Genomic DNA, 19522 nt, shown 5'->3' with positions numbered 1-19522 from the left:
CCCGAAGACAATATTTTGTTGGAAATTCTTACAAATAAAACATAGCCACTTCCATTATTTTATCCAAATTAAAACCTTTGAAAGACTCACTCTGTAACACCCAAGATCAGAAATGCCAAGAAAGGAAAGAAAACCCTAAGACAAAGGGGTCAACTCGTCGAGTCCAGGGAGGAACTCAACGAGTCGGAGCAGGTTTGGGGCACGGATTAAGTGGCCAACTCGCCGAGTCGGAAGCTAGACTCGACGAGTTGGTGCTGAAGAGGGAAAACCCTGATTCCGGGGGTTGTGCCCTATATAAAGAACATTGTATTCCTCCCTCATCCTCTTTACTTCCCTATTGAGTTCCAGAAGCCCTAGAAACGAGTGAGCCTTCATCATTTGAGAGAAAATAACTTTGGAGGAGGGAATCTTTGAAAGGAACTTGAAGATCAAGAGGCTTGCTTCAAAGGAGAGGTGTAGATCCGAGATCTACTACAGTTGTGCTCAACTTGAAGGTAATAAGATGTTATCTTCACTCTTTTGCATGTAGATCAATCTTGATTGTGAGATTTGGGGCTCTTATGCCATGTTCTTGAACCATTTCGAGTTAGAGCCCAGATCTGAAGTTGCTACTTCAGATCTAAGTGTATTCTGGCCTAGAGAGTCATAAAGTATCAGTCTTGAGGGTGTAGATGATGCATGGTTGTCTTAAACCCTAGTTTGTGGTGTGTTTAACATAGATCTCCTTAGCTTCACGTAAAGTTTGCAACTTTACGTGAGGAATGGGCTTTGGAAGAGTGGATCTACAGTTTTGAGTCCCTGCATGACTCAAAAGCCTCTGAATGTATGAAGGACTGAATAGACTCGGCGAGTCCTTCGAGTGGACTCGACGAGTAGTATGAAGATTAGGAGGAACTCGACGAGTTGGATGAACAAATCGGCGAGTCTGTTGAAGATTGCCTTGGACCCAACGAGTCTATTCTTGGACTCGGTGAGTAAAGTCGCGAAACTCCAAACCCTTCGAGTTAAGACTCGAATCAAGCGAGTCGAGTGGAGACTCAGTGAGTTGGACAGGACAGGACAAGACTCGGAAATCGGTAGACTCGGCGAGTCGAGTCGCGAATGGAAGGACTCTGAGTGTATGAACTCGGCGAGTCAGTAGGCAGACTCGGCGAGTAGGGTTGACCTGGAAGGTTGACTTTGACCAGGACCTTGACTTTGACCAGAGTTGACTTAGTTGACTTTTGGGAGGCAGTTAGACTAAATGTTATATTGATATTGATAGCTCGGGGAGTTAGTGGAGCAGTGGTTCGGAGAATTATCAGACAGTAGCCAGGGGATTATCAGCAAGTTCAGCAGTGTAGGTGAGTTTCCCTTTGTGTGAATGGGTCTACGGCCACAATGCTGGCCCATGTAGTTATGAGTAGGAAGACCCGGGGGTTAGCCCTAAGCGCAGTATACTAGTATAATATTCAGGACCAAGGTCCAATGATAGTGGGCGGGTGCCCAAGGAATGGTTTATATGATAGTTGTAGCACTTGGTTCCCGATATGTATTTCTTGTAATTTAAAATTCTTAATTCTTGCATTTTTTTGCCTTGGACTCGGCGAGTTGAAGGACCGACTTGCCGAGTAGGAGCGGGATGAGATGTGGGGACCGAGCTTTGGACTCGGCGAGTAGGCCCTGTTTGGGCAAAAACCCTAACCCGAGTATTGTCACCCTATTTAAACACACCAACTCGGCCCCTTGTCCTTAACACTTCCAGAGAGCTGTAGTGAAAGTCCCTAGTCCCCCCTTTTTGTGCTTGTGAAGTGAGTTCTTTCTTGGTGAAGGGAATTGGAGCTTAGAAGAAGAAAGGAAGAGATTGAAGAGTGCAAGAGAGGGAATAGATCCAAAATCTACATTGGGATAAGCTTCCATTCAGGTAGTAAAGCCTCTACCTTGATCTTTAGTTCATTAGATCCCATTTTGTCCCAATTTTGTGGTTTTCAAGCCCTAAAACACCAACCTCCATGTGTATGAGCTTAATGATCCGAAAGGACTTCAGATCTAGACCTTATGGACGTGTTAGAAGCATAAAGTTGCTATGGTTGAAGTGGTTAAGGACCCCATTGAGTGCATGACCTCTTAAAGAGCTTGGAATTGCATTTTTGAGCTTATAGGGCCATGCATGCACGTAAAGGTTGCAACTTTACGTGTTAAGCATGCCCCAGGATCATGGATCTGTGGTTTTGAAGCGTTGCATGCCTCTGATTCGGCTTATATGGAAAATGGGTCAAGGGACTCGGCGAGTCCCAAAGTGGAACTCGGCAAGTTCTATGAAGATGGCCTTAGACTCGGCGAGTTGGAAGAACAACTCGGCGAGTCCTATAAAGATTGCCTAGTACTCAACGAGTTGTTCTTCAAACTCGACGAGTCGTATGAACTGTTACTGTGTACGAAGGGTTTAAGTGTCAAAAGTCCAACCCTTCGTGTTTGCACGTAGAATTATCAATCTAACGTGTTGTGATAGTCCCAGAAACCCCAAATTCTCATGAAGGATTTTCGGATGAGGATCTGAAAGCGAGTGGGAAGTCTGCTCGCATGGAATCGGCGAGTCGGATCGCGATCCGGTCCTATTGTCCCGAGTAATGAGTTAAGGGCGAATCAGTGAGTGGGAAAAAGGGGCTTGTAGAGTGGGACCGGGTTAATGGAAGAAGGACTCGGCGAGTCTAGTTAACTGGAAGTTGACCTTGACCAAGGAGTTGACCTTGAACTAAGGGTGGGTCAGTCATTTGACCTAAGGGTGTGTAAGAGAGGCTAACCTATGTTTATGATTTATATCCTGAGGATTTCCGATCCAGCTGTCAGGCGCTTAGCAAGCAGACTTCAGTAGCTACTTTCGAGGTGAGTTACCTTTCAGTAGCGGTGGGTCTACGGCCACAATGTCGGCCCACCAGTAAGAGATGTATATTAGATGATTGTCTTTGTGATATCATCTTGGTTTGCTACTACCTGTTACGTTAGATGATGGCATGATATGTGATAGTAGTAGAGTTCGGTCGTTAGGACCGAAGGGTAGGTCAGACACCCCAGCTATGTCTGACAGTATGTGATGTTATGTTTATATGCCAGTATGATCTGTTATATGTGTTAGAGGTAGTAGAAGGGGAGCAGTCCCCGAGGTTCGGTCGTTAGGACCGACGGGTAGTCAGCACCCCAGAATGGCTTGACACGGGCATGATGGCACCCCAGAATGGCCGCATGGGTAGGTCGGTACCCCAGAATGGTCGTACCGGGTAGGTCGGGCACCCCAGAATTGTCTGGCAGTATGTATGCTATGTGATTATATGGTATGTGGTACAGTGGGGGAACTCACTAAGCTTCGTGCTTACGGTTTTCAGTTGTTGTTTCAGGTACCTCTTCTGTCAAGGGGAAGGAGCTAGCACGGTAGCGGCGCATCACACACACTCTTTTGATTTCCGCTCCAAGAGACATTCTGGGATTTTGTACTCTGACATTTTTATGTTCTATGTTTTGGTTTATGGCCACGAGACATGTTTTATTAAATATTATGACCGTATGATGTTTTGTTACAAATGCTTTTCAAATCGCTTAATTAAAAACGAAATTTTTGGCCCGTATTTTTAGGATGTTATAATAGTTTATATTCATTGTCTGTGTGATACATGTATGTGCCTGGTAGGAAGGTGAGTGTGGTCGAGGTCCCGTACCTCACTAATAGCAGAGTATGGACGATGTTCCATATCTCAGTAGTAACAGAGCAGGGGCGAGGCCCGAGATAGGTATGGAGTGAGTGTGGGCGTGGGCCCGTATCTCACTTACAGTAAGAGCTTGGACGGGGTTCCATGACTCACTAGTGATCGGACAGGGGCGAGGCCTAAGAGAGGCGAGGCCTAAGGACAGGAATACAGTAGGGTATGTTCAGTTATGTGTTATATGCTAATTGTATTATGTGGATTAGCGGGCGGGGCCCAAAGACAGACGGGGCCTAAGAGAAACAGATATGTATTCGAGCGGGGCTCGAATCCAGGTGGGGCCTGGAGCGGCGGGGCCATTGAAGCGGGCGGGGCCCGAGGTAGGGGGCGAGGCCCGAAATTGCGGGCGTGGCCCAGTATATGTTGTATGTGTTTGTGCAGGGTATGTGGTAGGTTGGGAAACTCACTAAGCTTCGTGCTTACGGTTTTCAGTTTTGGTTTCAAGTACTTCCGGTAGCGGAGGGAAGAGCTCGGGGTGATCGCATGGCACACACCGTAGATTAGAGAGCCTGGGATTTTTTACTCTGATAATGAACACATGTTTTGGAAATTAATACCTTGAATTATGTTATGGTTTATTTATGAATATGGTTTTTAGTAATGATTTAAAGAAAATTTTCGGTACGGATTTTTGGGACGTTACACACTCGAGCACAAACAAACATTAAAAAGAAGTAAATTCGTGTTGATTTCATTAAAACGATGGTTCAACGCTTCAAGTTGCATATCAATCACCGCCTTAAATACACCAACTCCATAGTGATGCATGTTGTTAACCTTTAAACAAAAAAATAGTTTATATATTAATAACTATTGACAAAACACAATAAAAAGATAAACCAACTTGGTAGATGGTACTTGTTAATGTATCTCTCTAGGAATACATTAAAGATAACATAACTTCTATCTTTAGGATGACCAAGCTAACGGTCGCCAATCAGCTTAGTGCCATACCCTTGCCATCACCCTTGCTGCCTCGTGCCAGGACTCTGGTTCTTGGCGCTCTCGCTCCCAGGTCCAATTCCAGACGACAATCTCCGGTATATAATAAGCAGCCAAAACACAATTGATCAATCCTAAGGCGACATGTGTAATGCTCAGAGCATTACCCTTTATTTCCTTCTGCCCCAATAGTAGAGCGGATTGCGACTAGTGGTGCACGATTCACCAATGAGACTCCTTCGCGTCCCGTCGGTCCAGATGGTACAAAGGAAACCGTTGGGATCATGCTTAACAGATGATAGGTATAAAAGAGACCCTTCTCCTTTAGAGGACAAGATCATTTCCTTAGAGCTAAAACCCCAGTATTTGCATTTCTCACAAAAACAATCTATAACACCCATGTTCTAGATTGGCTAAGCTTACTTTTATTGGGGACCAAAGATGAAGTTGGAGTGAAACATTGTGCCACGACTTGGTGCAAGGATGCCCATGACATGGCAATGGCTTGGGGGATCATGTGCTTAATGGGCCGCTACGACGTGTTAACTGTTTTGGCCCAAGCCCAGGATCCTTTTAGGCTTTCCTTTGTATTTAAACCTCTCTAAACCATTTCTAGGGTTCATTATCAAACCCAAGACCCTTATACCCCAGAGAAACCCTAGCTCTCAACTATCGATTTACTATTTTTTTCTCAAAAGTTTCATTTGAAAAGTTACATTAGATCTAATTATCTTATTATGCTATTTCGAAGTATTGTTATTTGTGTATGGTTTATGGTTTACTGTGATTTGAATGAAATTACACTGGCACATCAAAAACCAATTATTTAATTTATATAAAACAATTTGTTAGTCTTTCAACCGGTAAAAGCCAATTAATTAATTTATATAAAATAATTTGTTAGTCTTTCAACCATCTTATTTAATCCATGCAGATTAAGTCTAATGGTTTACTTGGTTTTTAACACATAGGTTATAATCAAGTTTACAGTATTTTAATTTAAAATCCAATTATCAAAAATTATGTTGTGATTGTTTTTTTTTATTCTAATTTGAGTTTTATTTATTATGTTTTACCGATTGATTGCGTTTGAACTTCAGTTCATTAGTTTATTTGTGACTATATCATATGTTAAACAAGTTGTATCAATTACATTAACATTTCATTTTCCTACATATCGTTAACTCAATTTAATGTTGTCGGAAGTATAGTTTTATTCTTTTAGAATGCTCTTAGCGAATATATAGTTTGATTCTTTTACTATTTGTGTGTGTATGTGTGTTTGTGTTTTTTTTAATTACAACTTAAAATTACATAATTCTTACAAAATGCCTATTATTCTGTTTGCATGTCAACCACAAAGTATCATTTCAAAAATGAATTTTTCTTTGTGTTAAATTACATACATGGACATGAACCAATAAGGAGAAGGGGATTCTTTCAAGAATTTTAAGATTCTTTTTAAGATTTTTTTTTTCTATTTGATGCATTCTAATTCTAATTGTATTTTAATTTCATCCTCGTAAAAGAATAAACAAATTCCACAAGAATATATTTTACATGAATATTTTTACCATTCAAACGATTCATTCTTGGAGAATTATTAAAGAATGATATGATAATCATTCTTACTCGAAAAAACTTAAGCTTTCAAAATCCAAGATCTTTTTATTAGTTTATGGCTATTATTACGATAGAATATAATTTTAACAAAATATTATTCTCACAGAATTAAATAGATTATTATTAAAATTTATATTAGAATTTAAATTGAATTAATTAAAAAAATATATTTTTAAAATTAAACAATCAATTAGCCCTTAAAAGCCGAAGTTTCCTTTTTTAAATCTACTTTAATTGACTATAATACCCTTACAATGAAATTTGTGTGAATATACGGTGCATGTTATTCCATTATAATATCACAGACCTTCAAATCATAGTCATTTATTCTTTTCATCTATTGGTCTAAAATTGTATTTCCGACCACACAATAGATGCCATTCGCATTATAACTTCTCTCTCTCTCTCTCTCTCTCTCTCTCTCTCTCTCTATATATATATATATATATATATATATATATATATATATATATAAAGTGGTTTGTTTTTCAAAAGATATGTGATTGTCTTTGGTTCATAAAATTTTGACACTTTTGAATAGCAAGATTGTGCGTCCAGCTTTGTGACTACCTGACTACCTATTTTTGATTTCCTATTCCAAGCTTTGAATCCAGATTATACAAAATGATATGATCCATCTTGGTTTGGTGTACTCGATTTGAATAGATAGCATACACATAACACATCATCATCTGTTATACTATATTCAATCAAATATTTATTATTACTAAACCAAGATAGAATAAATTTTCGAGGTTTATCTCCAAAATCACATGGTGAAAATTTATGGTCTTGAGGTTGGAAAGGGTTTATATCAACCTTCATATACTTATGCTCTCATTATCTTCTTTCTTTTTAAAAAACATGTGCAAAAACATTCTTGATTTTGAAATTGGATTATGAAATTAAATATTACAAAAGTATCAAACATAAAAAAAACAAATATCAATGTTCTGTTATGAAACACCCAAATCATGAAATCAAGACAAACTCAACGTTCTCGACTCTTAAAAAATTAGTAAATTGAAATAATGGAATGTTATCAGTAAATTCTAAAATGAAAATAGATACATTATAAAAAGCTCTAACTTTAAGTAGTACTGTAAAACCTTTTCTAACCAATTGAGTAGTCTTAGGCTCTTAGCTAATGAGCCACGACATCTATAAATTTAAAACTGCTGAAAAAAACGACTTTTTTGCACAGGGTTGAAATTGAAAATAAGCAACACTTCAGGGTATATTACGTAAATGAAGTTTAAAAACAAAAGGTACAGAATTATTTGGCCCATGCGACCTTCGCGTTATTAGCACGACGCTCTAACCAGCTGAGCTAATAGGTCTCGACATGCTTAAGTAAAAACGAGTCAATTAATTAATCATTATTATAGTCAATAAGGATCATGAGGTAATTAATGAAGAACCTATTCTCTGTAAATCTCTTAGTTCATATGAATTATCTTGAAGTAGATTAATATTACTGACACTGTTCTTCAGAAACTCAATATTTATTGCTTGTGATATATATCTACATGATTTTACAGGCCTCCTTTTTCTCATAATTGAGTGTTCATTCCATACAGTTTCTGTAGTTAACTTATGGCTTGTTAATCCTCATATATATATATGAGGTATTCTACTCGATTGTAATTGGAGTTTTCTGTTACATGGAATGAAGAAAACCTACACCCATAATCAAAACTCAACCATAGTCACGATTCAATCTTCAGAGATCACTTGGGTAATAATTTCAGCATATTTACGTAAGATGAGTTATGGCCTTATGGGATTATCTATCGATATTGATATTAAAGACGGTTTTAGAATTTTAATGTTTTGTTCTATTGTGTTAATGTAATAACACAAGGTACATAGATAACATGTTCAGTTACGTCGAAACCAGTTCTCTAATATGATATACCAGTTCTATTTGTCAGAGTTTTATTCTCTTTGCAAGTTGTTGCTGTTTTTCAAGAACATTTCAAGTCTTTCTCAAAGAGCATTAAAGGAAAAAAAATGTTAGGCTGTTAGAGGTTGTGGCTCTTACGGTATATTTTTTTGGTTTATATATTCCTTCTAGCTTCTTGGTAGAACTTTCCGAAATTTTATTTTTAAGAGTAAATTACTGAAATTGTCCCTATAGTTTGGTGAAAACTACATGTTTGGTCCCTAACTTTTCTTTTGCACTCGGATCGTTCTTGTCGTTTAATTTTGTTGCATTTTTCGTCCCTTAGATACATAAAGTTAGAGACCAAACGTGCAATTTTGACTAAACCATTGGGATGTTAACAGTGGCGGAACTCAGTTATAGCCAAGGGGGGCCATGGCCCCCTTGCTTTTTTGGGTTTTAAGTTCCAACCTATTAGTCTATTTGCGCCACTCGTTAGCAAACTTGAATTGGATTAGGCCTATCATATTTCAAAGTTGAGTATTATTTATTTATTTCATTAAAGCATTGTGGGCCTACCGAGTGCATTCTTCTTTTTTAAGACTATAATTTCAGTTTTTTTATTTGCATTTATTTCCACGTTTTATAAATATTTTGGTTATTCTTTTATGTTTAATTAAACATCTCAATCTCAATATAGTAATATATATATATATATATATATATATATAAATAAAATAGTAATACATAGAGAAAGCACTTGGTTAATACTAAACGTATACTTGAAAGCGTTTAAAAAATTCTCATTTAGTGAGATTTTGGAAAAAAAATAAACTGCTTAGCTAAGGTAAGGTTACTCGACCAAGATAAAAATGATGATAAAAATTTTGTTTTGGTTTAGAGTTGAGATTATAGACCTCCTCAATAATAATATTATAAAACATTTTATTTTATTTAAATCGAAGAACAGTAGACTTGTAAGCCGAATCAAGATCACTATTCAAAAAGGTTCCATTTTGATGAGCGACATAAATATATTTCATACTAGTTGTTTTATTTAAAAATTTCTATATCTCATATCCTTTAATCAAATTAAACTTATTAATATGTTTTTTTTTTTTTAAAATTTGATTTTGGCCCTCCTAATTTAACTTCTTGTGTTCCGCCCCTGGATGAAAAACACAACAAAATCAAACCGTAAGGATGATCCAAGTGTAAAAAAAAGGTAAGGACCAAACGTGTAATTCCAACCAAACCATAGTAACCATTTCAGTAATTTACTCATTTTTTAATATACATAATTGCGGACATGGGGGCTAGTTTGATAACTTCTCACACTTAAGGAGTTAAGGGTATTTATTAGTGTAATAGAACTGTAAATGTTGTTTTTGTGGAGGGCTGAGATTCAAAATCTAACAGCAATTGAGGGTTTATAACGTAAATGAAGGTGAACAAAAAATAAATTTAAAAATTTTGGCCCATGCAGGTTTCGAACCTGCGACCTTCGCGTTATTAGCACGACGCTCTAACCAACTGAGCTAATGGGCCACGATATTAATTTTGTTAAAATCCGAAATATGAAAAAATAAACTCTTTGTACAGAGTTGAAATTGAAATAAGCAACATTCAGGGTTTATTTCGTAGATGAAGACAAAGAAGTAAATTACGGAGAGGACCCTACGTTTTATTTTGTAGGGGTTTACTCTGGGTGTTTGGAATGGCATATTATATATATATATATATATATATATATATATATATATATATATATATATATATATATATATATATATATTAAAGCCCATTGCATGTTTTAACAGTGACTTTTTTCATTTCTCACTTTTGACACAACTTTTTTTATATATTCCTAACACTGCACGCTTTCTTTAACTAATTCACACTTTGGCCTCAATATTTTTTATCATATATTATAATATTTGTCCAATTTTATCCAAATGCTTACTCACTTATCCTTTCCACGTGTTTTCTCTCAACTCCTTCCTGAGCATCTTCCTCACAAATTCCCATTTTCCGTGTTTCTTCCTCGTCACTCTCCTTACAACAGGTAATTTTTTTTTTCTCTATTTTCTCATCTTAGGTAATTTTTTTGTCTCTATTTTCTCATATTTCTTTAGGGTTATGTAATTGGGTTTTATAATTCTCCTGCTTCCTTGTGTCATCGACGACTTCCGTTTGCTGATTGTTATTTTGTCTCCTGTCTTTCATGGCTTGTCGACCGGAGAGACCTGCTTCGTCTCACCTGTTGCTTTCTTCCTCTGTGTCGTCTTCGTCTCATGTTCGAAAACGTCGACGACTGTCGACCTTCCTCTCTCTAACCTATGATGATTGTGGTGACTGCTCGCTCATATGTCAGTTCTGTGGTGCTCTCTTCTGGTATGCTGAAAGGGTTCTCGCCACTTCTACTGTGAACCAACCATGTTATAATCACTGTTGTAAGTCGGGTGCTGTTATTCTCCCTTTTCCTGTCACACCCCCTCATGTGTTGACAAGCTTATATAATGTTCCTACTTTTAGGCAAAACATTAGGGCTTACAATAGTATGTTCGCAATGACGTCATTTGGAGGTCAGGTTGACGAGAACATTAACAAAGGTCTTGGTCCGTATGTTTTCAAGGTTTCTGGTCAGGTCTGTCACTGGCTTGGTTCCCTTTGCCCTCAAGATAATAAACGTCCTAGGTTTTTACAATTATACATCGTTGATACACAGAACGAAGTGTCTAACAGGCTGTCTTCCTTTGATGACCCATCAAAATCCCCGCTAGACGAAAAAATTGTTACAATGTTGATGAACATGTTAACTGTTCATAATGAGTACGTTCGTACTTTCAAAACTGCTCGTGACCTTGCTGCTGAAAAAGAGTTGGAATGTTACACGGTTTGCCTTTTTAATGAGGTTCCTGATAGGCGTTACGGTCCGCCTACAGGTGGTACCCTTGGATGTATTGTTTTAGGAGATGACTGCGTTACAAACAAGTATGACATTGTTGTACATTCAAAGTCTGGGAAACCGCAACGAGTTAGCAAGCTTCATCCGAGTTATATGGCGTTACAGTATCCTTTGTTGTTCCCGTATGGAGAGAATGGGTGGTCACCACAATTGAAACAGTCGAATGAAACGGGTGTCGATGTAAAGAACCTAACGGTAAACATGTACTATAGTTACCAGATTCACGCCCGTTACAGTGTTTACTCCCTCCTACTTAATGCGTGTAGATTATTCTAGCAATACTTAGTAGATGCATACACCTGCATTGAACAAGGGCGACTTGACTATTTTCAAAACAACCAAGAACAAATGAGATCAGAGTACATCACCGGGATTTATGATGCACTTTCTAGGGGAGACGTCGAGGGTCGTCATATTGGGAAACATGTTCTTTTTCCTCCATCATTCGTTGGTGGTCCGCGTTACATGTATAGTCACTACCAGGACGCATTGTCGATTTGCAGGGAGTATGGAAATCCACAATACTTTATCACCTTTACATGTAATGTCAATTGGCCCGAGATCAGACGCTATATGATAGCTCATAACCAAATGGATGTCCATAGTAGAGCCGATATCATTTGTCGTGTGTTCTACATAAAAGTCAAAGCATTTATTAAGTTCTTAGAGGAGGATAACACCTTTGGAGATGTGATGGCCCGTAAGTCTCTTGCATTTGCTTTCTTATTTGTTATCAATTATCTTCTTTTCCTTGTAAATTGCCTACTTTGTTATCTATTATTAGTTATCTTATTTTCCTTCTAACTTCCCTCTGCACCCATCTTACACAACTTAATATGTTGTATTTTTTTGCAGATTTGTATACGATCGAATTTCAAAAGAGGGGGTTACCACACTGTCACACTCTTTTGTGGGTGTCTGATTCGGACAAACTACGGGAACCCCGTGATATTGACAGGTTCATCACTGTTGAAATCCCAGATCCAATTTATGAGCCCTTACTATACCAGACTATCACAAGTTGTATGATTCACGGACCATGTGGTTTACTAAATCTAAAGTCTCCCTGCATGAAAGATGGCAAGTGTAGCAAACACTATCCAAAATCATTTTCAGATTCCACTGTGTTTGACAAACAAGGTTACGCGCATTATAAAAGAAATTGTTTGACACGTCATACGCTACAGAGTGGTATTCAAATAGACAATGGATACGTTGTCCCATATAACAAGCGCTTGTGCAGTCGTTTTAACGCACACATAAATGTTGAGTATTGCGGTTGGAACATGATGATAAAATACTTATTCAAATATGTTTCAAAAGGTATGGAGCGGGCAAAGTTCATTATTCAGAAGGATGTTTTTACTGATAACACTAGCACTTCTTCAGAAGCTGTTATAGTTGATGAAATCAAAAGTTTTCTTGATGGTCGATATATCTGTCCACATGAGGCTGCCTGGCGTATTTTGAATTTTCCAATTCATGAACGTAATCCACCGGTCACTATACTACCAGTTTATTTGGCAAACATGCAGACAGTTTATTTCAGAGAAGACAGTCACATCCGTGATATTGTAGAAAAACCATCTTTTGGTAATAGTCTGCTTTTGGGATGGTTTGAAAGTAATAAATGGGACAAAAATGGACTAGATCTGACTTATGTAACCTACCCTTCAAAATATGTGTGGGAGAAGAGAATGAAGAGGTGGAAGCGAAGACATCTTGAAACATCACATGCAATAGGTCGACTCGTGTTTGTACATCCATCTGCAGGAGAGTTGTTTTACCTCCGAATGCTACTTTGCCATCATAAGGGTTGCAAGTCATATGAAGATGTACGCACTGTTTCTAATCGACTCCACCCAAATTTTCGAAGCGCATGTGAGGCATTAGGTCTAATTGGGGAAGACAAAGAGTGGCTAGCTGCTTTTACACAGGCATCAGAATGGGCGACTTCCGCGCAATTACGCTCTCTATTCTGCCATTTACTCATTTTTTGTGAAGTGAGTAACCCTATGTCATTATGGGAGGCTGGATGGTGTAAGATGAGTGACGATATACTGTATAATCTGAAAAAGAACAATTCTAACACAGAATTACACGTAACCGACAATCATCTACAACAATTGACTTTGTTGGAGTTAGAAAAACTTCTACGCTCATGCACTCCATCAAAGTCAGTAACTGATTTTCATTTGCCACCGCCATCAGAAGAGGTTCAGCTGGTTTTTGAAAATCATTTGATTTTAGAGGAAACAAGTTATAATAGAGAAGAGTTATACAAGCAACATCAACTAATGGTATCTCAATTAAACTCTGATCAACTTCAGATTTACAACTTTGTTGTATCAGCAAACAATACTAGAAAACAAATTTTACTCTTCGTTTATGGGCATGGGGGAACCGGGAAAACGTTCCTTTGGACTACCATACTGTCGTATTTTCGTTCACTTGGAAAAATTGCTCTAGCAGTTGCTGCTTCAGGTATAGCATCATTACTCTTACCTTCAGGAAGGACTGCTCGTTCCAGATTTAACATACCGATCGACTTGTCAGAAAGGTCAACATGTGACATTAAAAAGAAAAGTTTATTGGCTACCCTCTTGGAACAAACAGCAATTGTCATATGGGATGAAGCCTCAATAAGTGACAAACGTTGCTTTGAATGCTTGGACCGTTCATTAAGAGATATACTTGAATGTGACAGTAAGTTGTTTGGTGGAATGTCAATCTTATTAGGTGGTGATTTCCGACAAACTTTACCTATCTCTCCAGAAAGCAGCAGGTCACAAATTGTTTCTTTAACCTTACCAAACTCATATCTATGGCAATGTTTCACAGTCTACAAATTGAACCATAACATGAGGTTACTCGGTGGTAACAGTCACTTCACTTCAGACTTTTCTATATCAACATTTGCATCATGGTTATTGAAAGTTGGAGATGGAGAATTAGGACATTCAGATGTAACTGACACAGCAGACACAAAATCGATTGACATACCATCCTCACTCATCATTCCTCCAGGAGATGCAGCCTTACAAAGTCTTATATGTTTTGTATATGGAAATGACATCCTTACAGAACCATCCCCAACTGCTTTGTCAGAAAGGGCAATTGTATGCCCAAAAAACAAGACAACACATCATATAAATGACTTCATCCTTAACATTTCTCCTGGAAGCGCAACAACTTATAAAAGTGTTGATTCGATTGAATCAAATGGGAATCAAACATTACAATTTGAAAGTTTTTACCCACCTGAATATCTCAATGAACTGAATTTCTCTGGCGTGCCTCCACACATACTCTTACTCAAAGTTAACACGCCCATTATGTTAGTCAGGAACCTAAACCAACGAGAAGGTTTATGCAATGGAACACGCTTAATGGTGTCGCACTTATTACCACTGCTAATAGAAGCAACTATAATAACTGGAACATCCATTGGAAAGCAAGTATATCTGCCACGCATAAAGTTTATCTACAAAAGCTCTGATTTGCCTTTCACTTTCATTACAAAACAGTATCCAATTAAGGTTTGCTATGCCATGACAATTAACAAAAGCCAGGGTCAATCTCTGAAAAAAATTGGCATTTACTTACCCGAACCTGTGTTTGCCCACGGTCAATTGTACGTTGCATTATCCCGTGCGACGTCACCAGATTCAATCAGAATTCTAATAGAATCTCATGCCAACACACCACAAAACAGGACAAAGAATATTGTTTTTAAAGACCTCTTACGCAGAATAGATACTACTGAGGTCGAAATCATTGTTTACTTCTCTAAATTGAGACAATCTTATCATATTTATCTCTTATTACCTGTCATTACACTGATTTCATATATGAAAACAATTTACACTATTATAAAAAAATTATCATGTTTATTCTTTGTTTAACTGTAACAGGGTTTACTTGTCTAAATTGAGACAATCTTATGATATTTATCTCTTATTAACTGTCATTACACTGATTTCATATATGAAAACGATTTACACTATTATAAAAAAATTATCATGTTTATTCTTTGTTTAACTATAACAGCAAGAACATGTCTGAAACATTCACAACCATTTCGGAGTTACAGTATGGGTCTCCCGGGACGAAACTTGAAGTACGTATTCTGCGCACATGGAAACCACAACAGCGTACGTATGAAACCTGGTATCTAGCAGTTGACAAATACGTAAGTGGGTGATCAATTTTACAGAATTGTGCATAGTGGATTATCTAACTTACACTGTCATTTAACTCCCCAGGGTGATGCAATCCAAATATTAGGACAAAGAAAAGATCAGGGATATGTAGAATCCGTCCTTAAAGTTTCTAAGTGTTACACACTCTCCAAATATGGATGTGCAGAGCCAGATTCCTTTCAAAAATGGATAGAAAATGAAATATATATTGCTGTTGGGACAGCTTCTTCTATCACGCCTCTCTCAGACACCAGCACAATCCCCCAAAATTGGTTTCATTTCATATCTAAACAACAGATACCAGACTTTGTTGACCAATCCCCAGGTATGACTTCACACCAACACTAATTACATGATACCCAAACACCTCATGTCGTACAGCTACATGAAACCCAATAATCTTACCTACGTAACTTATTGTTACTTGTGCAGACTTTGTAGGAATATTTGTCAGGTTCAGAGATTGCCTTAAGAAAAACAAAGACCCTTTCCTCCTACTAATTCTGAGAAATGATTCATAAGTAATTTGTGTTTCCAAATACATTTTTAACATTTCTAACATGTATGATACCTGTCCATATCAGTGGTCAAGAAATTGCTATAAGTCTTTGGAGAGAGTGCACAGATGTGTCAGACAAGTTTGACTGTGCAGCCATTGAAAACACAGTCGGGCCTACAGTAATAGCTGTAACAAATGTTAAAATCGCACCGGTTGCTGGTACACACAGAATAACATCCTATATGATACCTAAACCATGACATATAATTATACAAAACAAATTAAGTAAAACATTAATACAAATTTATCTTATAGGTTCACTAATGCTAGGAACAACGAGTGCAAGTTATGTTTACATCAACCCACCAATCGCAGAAACAACCACATTACTCAACAGGTAATCAAAATACACGTCATACAAACCATTCTTATATACATTTACACTAACCATTACAAAAAAAATGACAGTTTCGCAACAAATCCTACTTCCTTAACCACAATATCCGCACCACCAATATCACTATTTGACATGAAGAACAAAAGTCACTCTGATCTTCTGGTATATCACTAATCTATTATTACCCAAATATACTTACAATATCCCAACACATCTATATCATAACGTTTACATCCTCTTACAGGAAAGGACATTTACAGTGACAACATCAATCTTTGATTTCAAATTCACAGACACCTGGTACAGCGTACTCTATCCCCAATGCAGAAGACCAACATTGAAGCAGGGGAATAACTGGTTCTGCCCATCACACGGAGTAGCCAATGACCCAACTTACGTGTATGTAACTCTACTTTAAGATAGATAATACACATGAACTTTACATTAACTAAAAAAACATAACCAATTTATACAGGTACAAACTTTCTGCAGCCATCACGGACCCGACTCATTCAATGAATGTCACTCTATCAGATAACACTGTGCAAAAACTAACGGCCACAACATCAGACAAGCTAATAAACGAAAATGAACCAGATAACAGAAAAACAATACCATCCATCATCAACGAAAAGAAAGGCGTCACTAAAAAAATGGCCATCCAAATGATGAAAACATCTACTGCAAACAACATTTGCTTCATAGTTACCGACGTTGAAGGAAATAACATCCATAAGTCAGCAATACCAACAACGCCACCTCCAACAATAGGACTGCCCTCCAAAACAACCGACAACCACCCTACATCCTCATCTAACCCACCCCAGTCAAAAGTTAGAAGAAATCTGACATATGAACATCCAGGTAACTGACAAAACACAATTGAAACACCCTTAAAATAAGAAAGCTAATACGTTTTTATTGAATAACAGATCAGAAGGAAACACCACCATCAGCAAAACATCCACGCCATCCTCACTAAGAAGAGTATTCCAGCACTCACATCAATCGTCACTACTTTTCTCCATAAGTGTCTACTTACATGAGTAGTTGTATGTACATAAGTACTACTTAACCTTCACGTCCTGTGTAACCCACATCACACATCAGTGTAAAACGAACACAAACTCTTAAATATATGTATCTTTAACTGTGTATTTCATGCACCCAACATAGAAGTATACAACCATGAAGAACGAAATCCAACAACCAAATTTGCTCCAGTTACACGTTCACTTGTAAAAAAATTATTTATATTATGTAGCTGTTTTTCCTGGCTCACAACAACCCGTCAGTATGAGAAAATAACATTAAAAATTACAATTCCACTTAGAATAACCAGACTAACAAAATATAACATACTCAAATAACAACAAAATAAAGATACATAGATCCATAATAAACAAAATATTACAATAAAGATAAACAAACCTCCATTCCAAATATTTTAATACACATTTAAAATTAAAAATAAAAAATGTAACTAAAACACAAAATAGAAGAAAGCCAAACGTTTGTGGAACAATAATAAACTAATTAAAGAAGAAAAACAAATTTCAAAGATAAAACAAAAAGTAAAACCATGATAAACACCGACAATAGTTGTACCATAACTTACACGTATCTCATCTACAAAAATAATAATATATAAACAAAAGTGATAGTAAAATATCCTCAACTACACAAATGTTATCTCTTTTTTCCCTCAGGTTAATCTTAATTACTTTGTCATATATGTAGACCATCATTGCCTACCATACACAGTATTACAAAAAAAATTTAAAACAAGGCACCTCATCACCTAAATAGAGTTACATGGCATGACTAATGTAAGCTACTATAACAAGAATGCCAACAAGAATGCCACGTAGAGAAACATACATATGTGCACGTTAATAAAAATAATAGTTGTCATTTTACCGTACTGTATAATAACAAACACAGCCTACAAAACACATTCACTAAGCAAATTAGTAATTCCAATCTAAAAACAGAGCACATGAAGAACGAAGAAGTAAACAGCGTCCTCCTCGCACTTATCGCTTACCTCCGTGAGATAGCAGACATTATAGAAGCAGCTCAAACCAAATTACAAGAGGGATTCACCATGGAAGATAGCTCTCATACCATAATCTCCACACATGCAGACCACCCCAATTCGAAAATCCTAAAAAACATCCTTCAAGATGCCACAGTCGAGGACCAGTCCATGGAGGACAACATCTCCTTCATGCTTGGATCGATCCATAAAAGGATTGGAAAATATAAACGTACAATGAAAGACTCAGATACCTTGTAATTACGTTTTTGCCCAGTAAAACCATGTTCATATTTTAAGAGATACAATCAGTTCCATAGTAATATATAAATAAATGGAATATTAGTGTTACTATCTTTTAACCTTATTATTCTTACTTACTTTTATAATATACGAACCCACATATGTATATACAAAACACTGAAGTATATTCTCCCTCAAAAGTAAATACGAAAATTAGAAACTCATCATTACAAACCCTGTCCTTATCCATGCAGTGCTCAGACAATAGACACCTACAAAATGTAAGCGTCATAAATGACACCAACTAGCCACATCTTAGTCACTATATAACAAGCAACATCCGAAATCATATCAAACAAAATCAAAACAAAGGACAAAATGGACACAAGAACCACAACCTTGATCCAAAAAGAAGAGGCCAGAAGGAAGATGCAATCAATTGTCACAAGAATGCTACACCAAGAACAGGTAAGACTTGACGACCTCAAAATAACCCACACCAACTTGACAAACGACCTTCACACCAGACTGCAAACAATCAACAACCTGAACAACGATCCAGACTCAACCTTCAAATCCTTCACCTTAAGAACTCTGCTCTCCTGCAGTTCTTCAGACCAGCTCATGAAGGAAAGCTTAAATCACTCCATCACACTTACGGAGACAACCATCACTATGCTCCAAGACATGGTCCGAATTTTACAGGCTAGAAACATATAACCAAAAACCAAGTCAAGCAAAGCAGTTCATCATCCAGTTTTTGTTATAAAAGCAGTTGTTTATCTATATTACCATACGTACAAATATCTGTGTAAACATGTTAACATGTACTTCTATGTCAACAACTTTCATCACCCGTGCAACGCACGGGCCTTTTCCTAGTTTATACGAAATCAAAACAATGTTTAATAAAAAAAATGGGTTAATAAGGTACCAAAACAAAATAACATATTTACCTTATTATTTATTTATTCAGATATCTTTATAT

At 37.1% G+C, this 19522-nt stretch overlaps 1 non-coding gene across 1 annotated transcript; it reads right to left on the bottom strand.

The window, feature by feature from the left end:
* Nucleotides 1-9661: 9661 nt before the first annotated feature.
* Nucleotides 9662-9735, bottom strand: TRNAI-AAU (transfer RNA isoleucine (anticodon AAU)). Its single transcript has one exon. It is a non-coding gene; the product is annotated as a tRNA-Ile (tRNA).
* Between the last annotated feature and the right edge of the window lie 9787 nt (nt 9736-19522).

The sequence above is a fragment of the Lactuca serriola genome, chromosome 4 (genome assembly GCF_051521515.1).
Source record: "Lactuca serriola cultivar US96UC23 chromosome 4, Lser_US96UC23_V15, whole genome shotgun sequence".
Taxonomy (NCBI): Eukaryota; Viridiplantae; Streptophyta; class Magnoliopsida; order Asterales; family Asteraceae; genus Lactuca; species Lactuca serriola.
Note: the sequence above shows the minus strand (reverse complement) of the source record. Positions and strands in the feature narration are given on the sequence as shown.